Here is an 11,227-nt window from a genome sequence, read left to right on the forward strand (position 1 = left end):
TTGACATAGTCATGTTACCTTTGCTCTTCTGCAGAGGTAAGCGCTTGCCTTACTTTGGTATTTATTATGTCCTTGCATGTTTTTATATAGAGTACAAAGTATCAAGGTTTGTTTTGAAACTTTATAAAAATGTTATATTACATATGTTCTTTTACAACCTTCTTTTTGTTTCCGGAATGTGATGTTGGATATTTTTCCGTATGTTCACCTATAAAACTAGAATTCATTTATTTTATCAATTATCTAAAGAAATTATAATTGACTTATCCATTCAACATAGGTTATTTTCTTCCTTCTTTCCCTCTTTCCTCTCTCTCTCTCTCCCCCTCCCTCTCTCTTCCTTTTTTCCTTCCTTCTGGGGTCCTTCCTTCTTCTCTCCCCCTCCCTCCACCTTCCTCCCTCCCTTTCTCCCTCCTTCTGTCCTTTCCTCCCTCTCTCTTTCTGTATAACAGACAATGGCCCTGTGACACACAGTATTTATCCTTTAAAATAAGTAATGCAGCAAGTTCCTACCACTTTTATTAAGGTCTTTATTGTTCTTTAGCAATATTTCATAATATTCTGCTATAGATGCCATTCCTATAGATATTCTTTCTAGATATTATATATGGACTGTTGCTTTTGTGAATCGGATAATTTTTCCTTCTATATATTTAACTGGTTATATATAAATATATACAAATTGTTACTTGTTTAATATTCATTTTGTTAACTTCTTTAACAAAAGTTCTAAGTGTTTTTGTTTGATCCTTTTAAGTTTTCTAAAATAGTAGAATGTAATCTCTTTTCAATTGCTGTACCCCTATTTCTGTTACATGACTCATTGTACTAATGAGGTGCTCCAGAATTATGGTATTAGAAAGACTCTATCTTTTTTCACTATCTGTTTTTTCCCAACTCACCGTGTAAGTGGATAGTGGTTCAAAATAGATGTTTTAAATCCATATAATAAATTACCTTCTATCAAAAGTTTACTAAAAGTTGCTTCCTTTTTGTTCTGGAATCTATAGAGGTTGATATATTTTCCTCATATTACCTATAAATAGGTTTTTAAATATTTAAGTCACCATATTCTAAGAGATTATTTAGAATACTTGCTCAACAAAATTATTCAGAGGTTTTGATCATTTCCTTCTAATTTCTTAATGTCCCCTAGCAAATGGCCACTAAAAAAATTCACACACAATGGACTTTGCAATTCCTTAGATATTCCATCTGTCAGTTCACAGTTAAGATTCTCTAATGAGTTGCCACTCAACAACGTTCTCCCTATCATGATTTTCTATGTGAGAAATGTTTCACCCTCCATTCTTATCTACTTCTGATCCCTTAAGTATAACCTGGTGATTGCTCAATCACACTGTGACAATCAGTCATGATAACAGAAACCTTGAAGATTAAAATGATAATTTATTCTAATTGATCAATTTCTGTTAGATACAAGGTTTGTAGTAGGACTATGTATGCAGGCTGTTGACCCCCAATAGTGCCCAGCTGAAGGGAGGAGCAGAGGCCACGCTGAAGCGACCGCTGTCCTTACCAGGCTGGGTGTCATGGCCTTGACGGAGTGCTTGTTCTCATTTGCCAGAAGTACGACTCTCTAGGAACAAAATAGGGCTACTGATTGGTATCTGATCTTTATTTTTATCTCTGTATTTCATTAGAGGAGTGTCTGAAGGAGCCAGGAATATGCTTCTAGAACATCTGTTACTGGGGTGACATGTAATTTATTGCCCAAATAGGGACACTTTGGCAAGCAAAAGGAAGAGTGTTTTTAATAATTACACGGGGGCAACAGGAGTAAATTTAAACCTTTCTGAGTAAATCAGGCATCTGGTCAAGCAAGCTATTATATATTTGAGAACTCTCCTAATGAAGAGGAATAAAAAATGAGACAGAGATAGGTCAGTGCCTGCACCGCAGAGGTAATTTAAACAAACAAAAGATGAAATGATATGTCAGCATAGAGGATGTATGTTTATAAAAAAGTCAAGAAGTAGTAAGCTCTCCACTTCGGAAAATGGTTACTCAGTCTTGCTCTATATATGCCTCTTTCTTTCTATCTTTTCTCTCCTCTTCACCGCAATCCCTCATAGACGTTACAAAAATAGAGAAGTCAGAAAGAAAATAACCCTTCTGTTTCACTACAAAAATAAATTCACTACAATGTTAATTATAAGTATGGCCCCTCTCACTTATGGAATTCATGCTTGGAACATCTTTTGTATTACAAAAAGAATGGAGAAAAAAGAGGCATTTCAGCAATATAAGCTATCTTCTACTCACAACCATGTCTATGTCAAATATTAATTTTACCAAAATTGAAATTGATTTTTAAAAATTTTTAAAAATCATATATTTTTGAGAGAGAGAGACAGAGTGCCCGTAGAAGGGCAGAGGGAGAGGGAGACACAGAATCCAAAGCAGACTCCAGACTCTGAGCTGTCAGCACAGAGCCTGATGTGGGGCTTGAACTCACAAACCATGTGATCGTGACCAAAGCTGAACACGTAACCAACTGAGCCACCCAGGTGCCCCCAAATCGATTTTAGGTCGAATTTATCTTTAAATACATTAAGCACATCTTTGTGGTTATTTTTTAAGAGGCAAGGAAAACATTTTCCTCTTCTTGCATTCAAATTACTGTGGAGTTCCATAAATTTGACTTCTTTGCCACACCGTTGCCTTGGAGCACATTATTGCAGTGAAACCTTGGGGCCAATAATTTCTGATGTACGATGAGTCCAAGCAATGGAAACTTCTGGTCATCTGGTTACCTTCTTGGTCAATAATGTGAAACATTTGTTTTCAGTAATAACTGTGAGACATTCATAGCGTTGCTGCTTGCTTGTCTGGTGTTTTCATTCCTATGAATTAGAATGATGATAGGAAAAGCCTCACATGCTGCTAAAAACTGCCTACAACTCATTCTTCTTCAGGCAAAGAAGTGCTACCACTTCACTGTCTTGGGATCTGAGGCACTCCTTCATAGAGAGACCAGTGGGTAAAGACCAAGACAAAAATTAGTGTTACGTAGGGCTTTCAAGTGGGGAGTATCATTTGTGTTTTTAATATTTTAACGAGAATTACATGTTTATTATTAAAAATATTATCTCTAGAGAAGGAGTTGCTACTGTACAGAGCAATACTCAGCAAGACACTTTTTATTACTGAGAAAAGGCAGAGTCAAAATTTTGACATTTTGCTGGAGGAACAAAGAAGGAATCTGCTTAAATTGAGCTAGAAAAACAAAGAGGAAGAATTTATTTTATTAAACAAGTCATCAAATAATTAATGGCACATGTTGGTTCATTCAACAAACATGCATGAGTGCTAACTACATGCGAGCCTCAAACTTTCTCCCAAAATGTTAGTCCACTGAGCACTAGTCAGGACTGTGGTATATATTCTAGACCCCCAGAGAAGAATGCATGACAGGCAGGATAGAAAATGATGTAGAGAGACGGGTAGGTGTGCCTGGGAAATCTGCATGTGCAGTAACATTTCCCTTATCTGAAGACTATAATCCCAGGAACTTCAAATGTAGTCATTAGGAACCAACAGAGAACAGGGGCACCTGGCTGAGTGGCTTAGTTGGTTAACAGTCTGACTTTGGCTCAGGTTCATGGGTTCAAGGCACGCATCAGACTCTGTGCTGACAGCTCAGAGCCTGGACCCTGCTTCGGATTCTGTATCTCTCTCTGCTCCTTACCAACTCGCCCTTTCTCTTTCTGTCTCTCTCTCTCAAAACTAAATAAAAGTCTTAGAAAATCAATAGAGAACAGGAATTCTTATGGTATGTGACTCTTCTCCCACATAAATGTCAGTTAGACTAAGATTTGGAGAAAAAGGTTATCTGAATATTGAAAGTCTCTATTTGAATAAAGGGGAGGAAAATAGAACTGATTTTTCTGCATATTACAGTCCAGGCAGTGTGTTAAGTATGTTCAACTGCATGATCTAATATATTCAATGCAGCAAGCATGCAGCGGGTTCTCACTATGTTTACATATGAAATGAAAAGGCTCAGAGAACGTTAAGGTCAAGCCAAATTTGAAGCCAAGTGTAAACTCAAAGCTGATGAAAATGACAGTACCATCAAGGTTGTCCTCAGCTGACTTCTCATATTATAATAATCCGCAGTTGGTATAAAAAAGAACAAGGTTTTACAAAAAAGAAAAAATATATATATATTGGGGAAGACTGGGGAGATATTAGAGATTAAATATGTATAGCTTGCTTAAAAAAGCAAGCAGTTTTATCCAATCCAGCTACAGCAGGTTGCTTTTGAGACACCATGATCTTCATTTCCACGCAGAGTAAATTTCTGAAAGAGACAGCGCTGTGTATGGAGCCAGAGCCTTGATCCTAGCTAGTATTTTTCGTATTTTTGAGACTTTCTCAAGGCTGGAGTCCATGCTGACACCTCGGTCCTCAAAAGGAGAGGAGAGATCTCAATCCTGAAGCTCATCTCACTGTCTTTTCGACACATTTCTTAACTTCCGGACATGGGCATCCATTGTGTTTTGGAGGACATCACACCCTTTCCCTTTACTAAGTAATTTTGAGTACATATTTCTCCATATTACACTAAAATTATATTGTGATGTGTTTTTAGAATTTTAGTCAGACATAAAATGGGAAAAGAATGGAAAATCTAAATCATTGCTTTTAGTGCCTTAAGATGCAGTCGTTTACCTAGTCACAGCCATAAGAATAGGCAAGACCCGATGTTTGAATGTTATTTTAATTTTTTCCTCCCTATCTGCCTAAGAAAAAGACTTTCTAAACCATGCCTTTGCTTTTAAGACTTTATATTTTTCCTGATCTACCCAGTAGTGAGCTTCTAACATCTTTCTTAACCCCTCCTAAGAATTAGTTTCATATTAGACCTATCAATTTCTCACTAGTGGCATGGGTTTCCTTCATATTAATTGTAAATGTTTTTCTTTTCTTTAGGGTGAAGATTTCCCCCTTTGACCTACACCACATCTCATAGATTTTGCCCAAGGTCACATTGCAAATCTGGAAGCCATATGCATGTTACGTGTTATTACTATATCTTAGTTATATGATGTCAACCAACTCATTTTTCTCATGTGCTATGGAGATATAATTGAAATGACAATAGTGCCATCAATGCTTTCCCTTCATGTTAGTTTTGCTAAGTATTTATGAAACTTATTGGAGTTCCTTCTGTTTGTGTCAGCTCCCATTTTTTCGATAACTAGAAAATTTTTAAAGCATCCTCGTATTTTCACAAGATAACAAAATACAATGCTCTAAACAGATTACAACAGCTACACAAAGGAGAGAAGAATATCTAGGTCACTAATTTCAGTTACTATAAAATTAACATGGCTTACAGGCACTGCTTTTTAATACCTCTGTCTTTAGTGACTCAAAAAGCTTTATAATTTTTAGGTGATTCTTACACAAAATGTGTGGCAGACAGATGGCTAATTTAACTTAGGAGGAAAGGAGACTGCAGAGAAATTAAAAACTAACCTGACCCACTTGAAGAATTACTGAGAAAATAGTTAACAAATGTTTTTCCATTCTCTTTGTATTTCGTTCTTTAGGGGAAAAAAAGATTCTATACAGTGATGTTTATAGCACATGCATTCACGGCTTTCTTTTTTTTAAAATTTTTTTAATGCTTTTTATTTATTTTTGAAAGACAGAGAGAGACAGTGCGAGCAGGGGAGCGTCAGAGAGAGAGGGAGATACAGAATCTGAAACAGGCTCCCGGCACTGAGCTAGCTGTCAGGACAGAGCCCGACGTGGGGTTCGAACCCACAAACCATGAGATCTGACCTGAGCCGAAGCCAGGTGCTTAACCGACTGAGCCACCCAGGCGCTCCATTCACTGCTTTCTGAATGTTCCATGAGATTCTCTCACTCTACCACCGAGGAAGAACAGTACATGTGAGATGATACTACATGCATGTTTGGGAAGTTTCCAATGTTTTTGGTAAAGTTTTCTAATTTTGGACCTGCCGTCCAAATGTACTTTGCACTAATACCCAGGTAATATAAGAGTCTTTACAGAACAAAATAAATTAATACAATTTTACCTTGATGTGCTTTTTGCAGCAAACACAAATACAGAAAATACAATATGTGCATATAAAGGCCATGTAGATGGTATTTCTCTTCTGTGCAAAACTTTTCCATACTAACCATAGTTTCCATCATGAAATTGTCTTGTTTTAGGGAAATAAAAATCACTCCACCAAATTATCTTTCCTACTTTTAGAATCCTCACTAGAAGTGATTTATTGTAATCATCATAACCAGGAATGAATACACACACACACACACACACACACACACATATATATAAACAATAAAGTTTCAAAGTACCTTGTACCTGGGGCATTTGGGTAGCTCAGTTGGTTAAGTGTCAGACTCTTGGTTTTGGCTCAGGTCATGATCTCACGGTTGATGGGTTCACGCCCGCATTGGGGCAGAACCTGCTTGGGATTCTGTCTCCCTCTCTCTCTGCCCCTCCCCTGTTTGAGCTCTCTCTCTCACAAAAAAAATAAACTATTTTTTAATCTGAAAGCATTTTATATCTACTTCTAAAAGTTTAGCATAAGCTGCTTCTACCATAAATCCCTCCACAGTTTCCTCTGAATGTCACTCTTTAAATTCAACAAATCACATAATGAAAGCTTAAAGTGCATTCTGTCAGGCTATTCAGGGGTTCCCTCACTGCATCTAAGTCGAGAAAGGAAGGACAGGTGTTTGTCACTCAAAGGATTTAATTCCCTGACGTCTGCAAGTATTTCTGCAAAGGAGAGAGGGACAAAATTCTGTTGCCAGACAAGCTGCCACCCTGGCATCCAAACAGCCTTGAGACGTGTCGCCCCAACTGCTTTTTAAAGGAACATCCTGTTCAAATAATGATTATGTACCCCACATTCAGCCTCGTGCAGGAAAGGTTGATCATGACTCATTTATTTCCTTGGAAAAATCTATCAACGTCTCAATTTGCGTTAAACTGAGATGAATAAAGAATCACATTTGTTACACAAATGAGCACAGCGGCACAGACTTTGAAATCAAACCGGTTAACTAATTTTTCCTCAAGAACGTTTCAATAGCCTTTCAGACGTAAATCTGCTCCCACATCTACAGCATGAGTCCTTGTGTCTTCAGTGGGTTAGAGACGCATTCAAGTGTCCGTAAGAGTTGGCCCATTGAAAATCATGGGTCAAATTCGAGTCTTCATTTTCTTATTAATCTTAAGGTGCAGCGCGTCTCACCCACCAAGCAGAGACGAGATTCCAAAACCTCATTTCCCAGACTTCTCCTCTCCTTACTCCTACGCATTATTCACACAACAACTAAAATGATTTTTCAGACATGCTGCCTAATTCCCCTCCTGGCAATAACCCTCCTGTGCCAAATTCAGCCCATACGTCTGCCAAGGTGTATAGATCAGTATCACTTTTTATCGAAGCTGACTTTTTTGTATGCGTGGAAACCAAAGACGTGATTATTTTTCACCTCTGCAACTTTCCAACTCCCTGTTCCCCAGAATCTCAGGTTAATTAATTAGCTTACAATGACAGCCCGTGGGGGTCTGTGTATTCTTCACGCCCCTCTGCTCTCTCATTGCAATTCAGAAAGTGATCTTCTTCTCCCACGTTATACAAATATCAGGGAAAATGAGTCTGAAAAGCTGTGTGTAAGGAAGTTTCTGATATGCAAATGTGCAGACCTGTTCCCGTCCTTTCTGAAGGACGGTCCTGTCCTCCACGAGACTGAGCCTGAGGAAAGGGAAGGAACTTGCTGAATGTAATTAGGATGTCGATAAGAATGTGTTTAATCATCTATTTCACAGGAGGCCTACATTAAGAGGAAGGATATATAAACAATTTGACTAAAAAAGAAAAGAAGGAAGGAAGGAAAAAAGGAAGAAGGAAGAAAGGAAGGGAGAAGGAAGGGAGGAAGAAAGAAAGAGAAAGAAAGAAAGAAAGAACATGCTTTTCTTTAACTTCGCCTTTACTCTTCCAAAAGCTTGTGGCCAGAGCCGTAAACCATGATGAGGTTTTTTCATCCAAAAAGGTTGCTATTTAAGGCTATGCTTGGGAAGGATAATATGTGTTGTCAAGATCTCCATTCATCTTGTCAGGTTTCTGAGTGCTGGAAGGAGGGAGGGGAATCAAGAGGGGCTGAGACATGAGGAAGAAAAGCTCTCTCTCTATCATAAAACTGCCGGAGCCACTTTGCTTCTACAGCTGGAGGCTCTGTTCTCTCTGGAGGGGGGAGAAAAACGGCGAGCGGAGGTGGGGGGGGGGGGGGGATGAGCCAATATCCCCTGGGCTTCTGGGAGAGAATGGCAAAATCTAGAAGGATCTGCGTCTTTGCTGATTTTGTGATTCTCCTCTGATTTCTCGAATGGGCCACATGTGACTGAGGTCATCTCATTTGCATGGGAAGAGGGCCATGGACTGTCGGCCTCCTTGGGAAGTCCTCGGGGGGTTTCCTCATGCTCCCACTGGAAGGCAGGACTGGTTCTTATGAAGTGAGCACTCTCTGAAGTGGAAGTTGGCTGCTGCATTTTCAAGGACTAATCCAGTGACTCACGGGGTGGAGGGGGGGCGAAGGAAAAGGATCGCACCCAAGTGTATAAACACAGCTGCGCAGCTCTGCTTGCACTGGAGCACAGGAATCGGAGTCCTCCGGGAGAACACAAACAACAAGGGGGAAGACTCATCTCCTCACAGGTCATTTTCGGAGGATTCTCGAACCACGCCATGAAGGGAATGGGGGACGGCTCCTACCGTACTCCTGACTTTTGGTAACTTACTGCGTTTGTCAGGTCAGGTCTTTTTTTCTGTGCCCAAGAGCAAGGACGCAGCCAGGGGCTGGGGGAGGGCAGAGTGCTAAATCGGGAGGACACGGGAAAAGAGGGAGAGAAAATGAAACCGCAGCACACCCGGCTGGGTCTCTGTTTGACGCCGTCATTTGAGAAGCAGCACCAGGTCAGCCAAAGCTCATCTCCTACAGTGCTGCAGACTCACGTCTTGCCGGCCACCTAGAACTCTCTCCAAGTGACTTTCCGTTTATTCTTCTAAAGGTGGGAGGGCATAGCTGCCATATCATGGAGCCCAACACCTGGTTTCCATATTCTATTTGTCAGCTCATAGACCATTCAGTAGCTCGGGTAAACCTAGTATTGCTTATGCTCAGAGTCTAGCTCCTTCCTATATCCAGCACCCTGGGGTAGGCTGTCCCAAGTTCTCCCTGCTCTTGTGACATGCCTTTTAGGTCCTTGTTTCCTGTTAATAGCTCACTGTGTACTTCCTGTCCAGTTTATCTGCCCTGTCCAAATCTTGGGAATACCTGAATGTCTCATCTTGCAGTCCTGTATAGCCCCAGGGAAAAAAAAAGAAACACAACTTTTTCATTGGTTGCTTTATAAACAGAGCTAAGGTGGTGGGGTGGGGGAAGACTATTAATCAGCCTTCTCCCATCTCCAGTTATATATCTTGCTTTCTATTTTATTTTTCTTCCAGTGCTGACCTCCAACATTGTAGGAGGAAAGGCTTTCAGTGATGATGAAGTTAACAGACTATTTTCAGTGTCAAAGACCACCGTTGGGGTATGGCAGTAATGGCAAGATTCTCATGACACCAATCAACTGCCAAGGGGAAACAGTATTTAGAATCTTTTGGTTCAGGTAAAATTGAAAAAATATCCCATCGAGTTTATTTTTCCTACCAGCTCTCTTGGAGCCAGGTCTGGCCAAATGACTACATGTTATCTGGAGGGAGGCTGGGAAATCCTGTGTGCTGAGCCTGGTTGATGCACCTAAAAGCAGTGGAACATCCTCTCCTCTTTCCCGTGCACGGTTGCTTCGGAGTGGAATGAAGTCAGCATAAGCTGAGGAAGGGTTCATTTAAACCTTGACAAGATGGAGTAAGCCTGGTCCCTAACAATGAGGAGTGAAAGGCAGGCTGAGGGCAAAACACAATCCAGCATCCCTTGCACACTCCCCCTGCCCACCCCTCCCTGCCCAATGTGGGATATTCCTCAGTCACTCCTGGCTGCCCAAGAACAAAGGAAATAGGAAATAGGAAAGAAAACAATTGGGTGACTGATAGAGATCACAGTCATGCAGGACAGGAGTCTTCATCAACTTATGCATGTCTTAGTAAATTACAAAATAAAGGCAATCTTGTCAATAGCTTAACTTCCAGAAACCCATAGACTCAGTTCCTGGAGCCCCGACATCAGCCTTCCCTCCATAGTCATGTGGGAACAAAGACAAGGAGGAAATGGCAAGTAAAATTAAATTTCCTTATAACCCGCAGCCCATTGACAAATACCTGAGGCTAATACAAAGTATACCATTTCTCTAGGAACCGCCTACTGTCCTAATGTTAATACCTTACTGGAGAGAAAACAACCTTCGCTTGACAATAGCCAGGCCTCCAGTACCTTAAGAGTCCTCTTTAGGATATCAAAGTCCCTTTTTTTTACTTCCCCCTCCCCGCAACTGCAGCTCTTTCTGCCCACGAGTCCTTCTTCATGCTTTAATAAAACTACCTTTTTGCACCAAAGATGTCTCAAGAATTCTTTCTTGGCCATTGGCTCCGGACCACCCCACCATGACCTCAAAGCTACATTGCTAAGACCCCAATATCAGAGCCCTGGAGCTCTCAGGCTCAGGCTGCTCAGATGCTGGGAGAGAAACATGATTCTATCTTGTTGAGGCCACTGATATGCGCGGACTTTGTCCAGCCGCCTAATGTGTATCCTGACTAACACAGGGTGTCCATCCTCTGAGGCAGAATCCTGCCCTCGCTCCTTCCCTCCACACTAACAGGGCTCCATGACGGGTGTCACCTAATCCCAGCTCACTGGCCAGCAGGATGTGAACTTCATTAGAGACCGCTACATTCTGATCATCCTCTGAGTTGTACTCCAGATTAATAAAGGGTCATTTGTGGCCATTCATAATCCAAGTTCAAATGATGTAAGAACGGTCTCCTCAATGACTCAGAGGTTTAATTTATATATCAAGGTTGAATTTGAAGTGAGGAAGACACATAACTGTCCCAACTTGAATGCAGTCACCAAGATCAGAGACCCCAGCACATCAAGGACATGGTCCTCTGCCACTTTTCTTGCTCTCAGCATCTCAAGGAGGGAAGGGATCACAGTGAACTCGTCCCAACTATGACCTCCTTGAAATGTAACAATGCCACTT

At 40.7% G+C, this 11,227-nt stretch overlaps 1 long non-coding RNA gene across 2 annotated transcripts; it reads left to right on the forward strand.

Annotated features, from left to right (window-relative positions):
• The first annotated feature begins 8,683 nt into the window (after positions 1-8,683).
• LOC115271944 lies at positions 8,684-10,565 on the forward strand. 2 transcript variants are annotated; one of them, XR_003900174.1, is made up of 3 exons: positions 8,684-8,833; positions 9,531-9,694; positions 10,203-10,565. It is a non-coding gene; the product is annotated as an uncharacterized LOC115271944 (long non-coding RNA). The 2 variants fall into 2 exon arrangements; XR_003900173.1 differs by having other exon boundaries at positions 8,684-8,812.
• The last annotated feature ends 662 nt before the right edge of the window (positions 10,566-11,227 follow it).

The sequence above is a fragment of the Suricata suricatta genome, chromosome 11 (genome assembly GCF_006229205.1).
Source record: "Suricata suricatta isolate VVHF042 chromosome 11, meerkat_22Aug2017_6uvM2_HiC, whole genome shotgun sequence".
NCBI classification, from domain to species: domain Eukaryota; kingdom Metazoa; phylum Chordata; class Mammalia; order Carnivora; family Herpestidae; genus Suricata; species Suricata suricatta.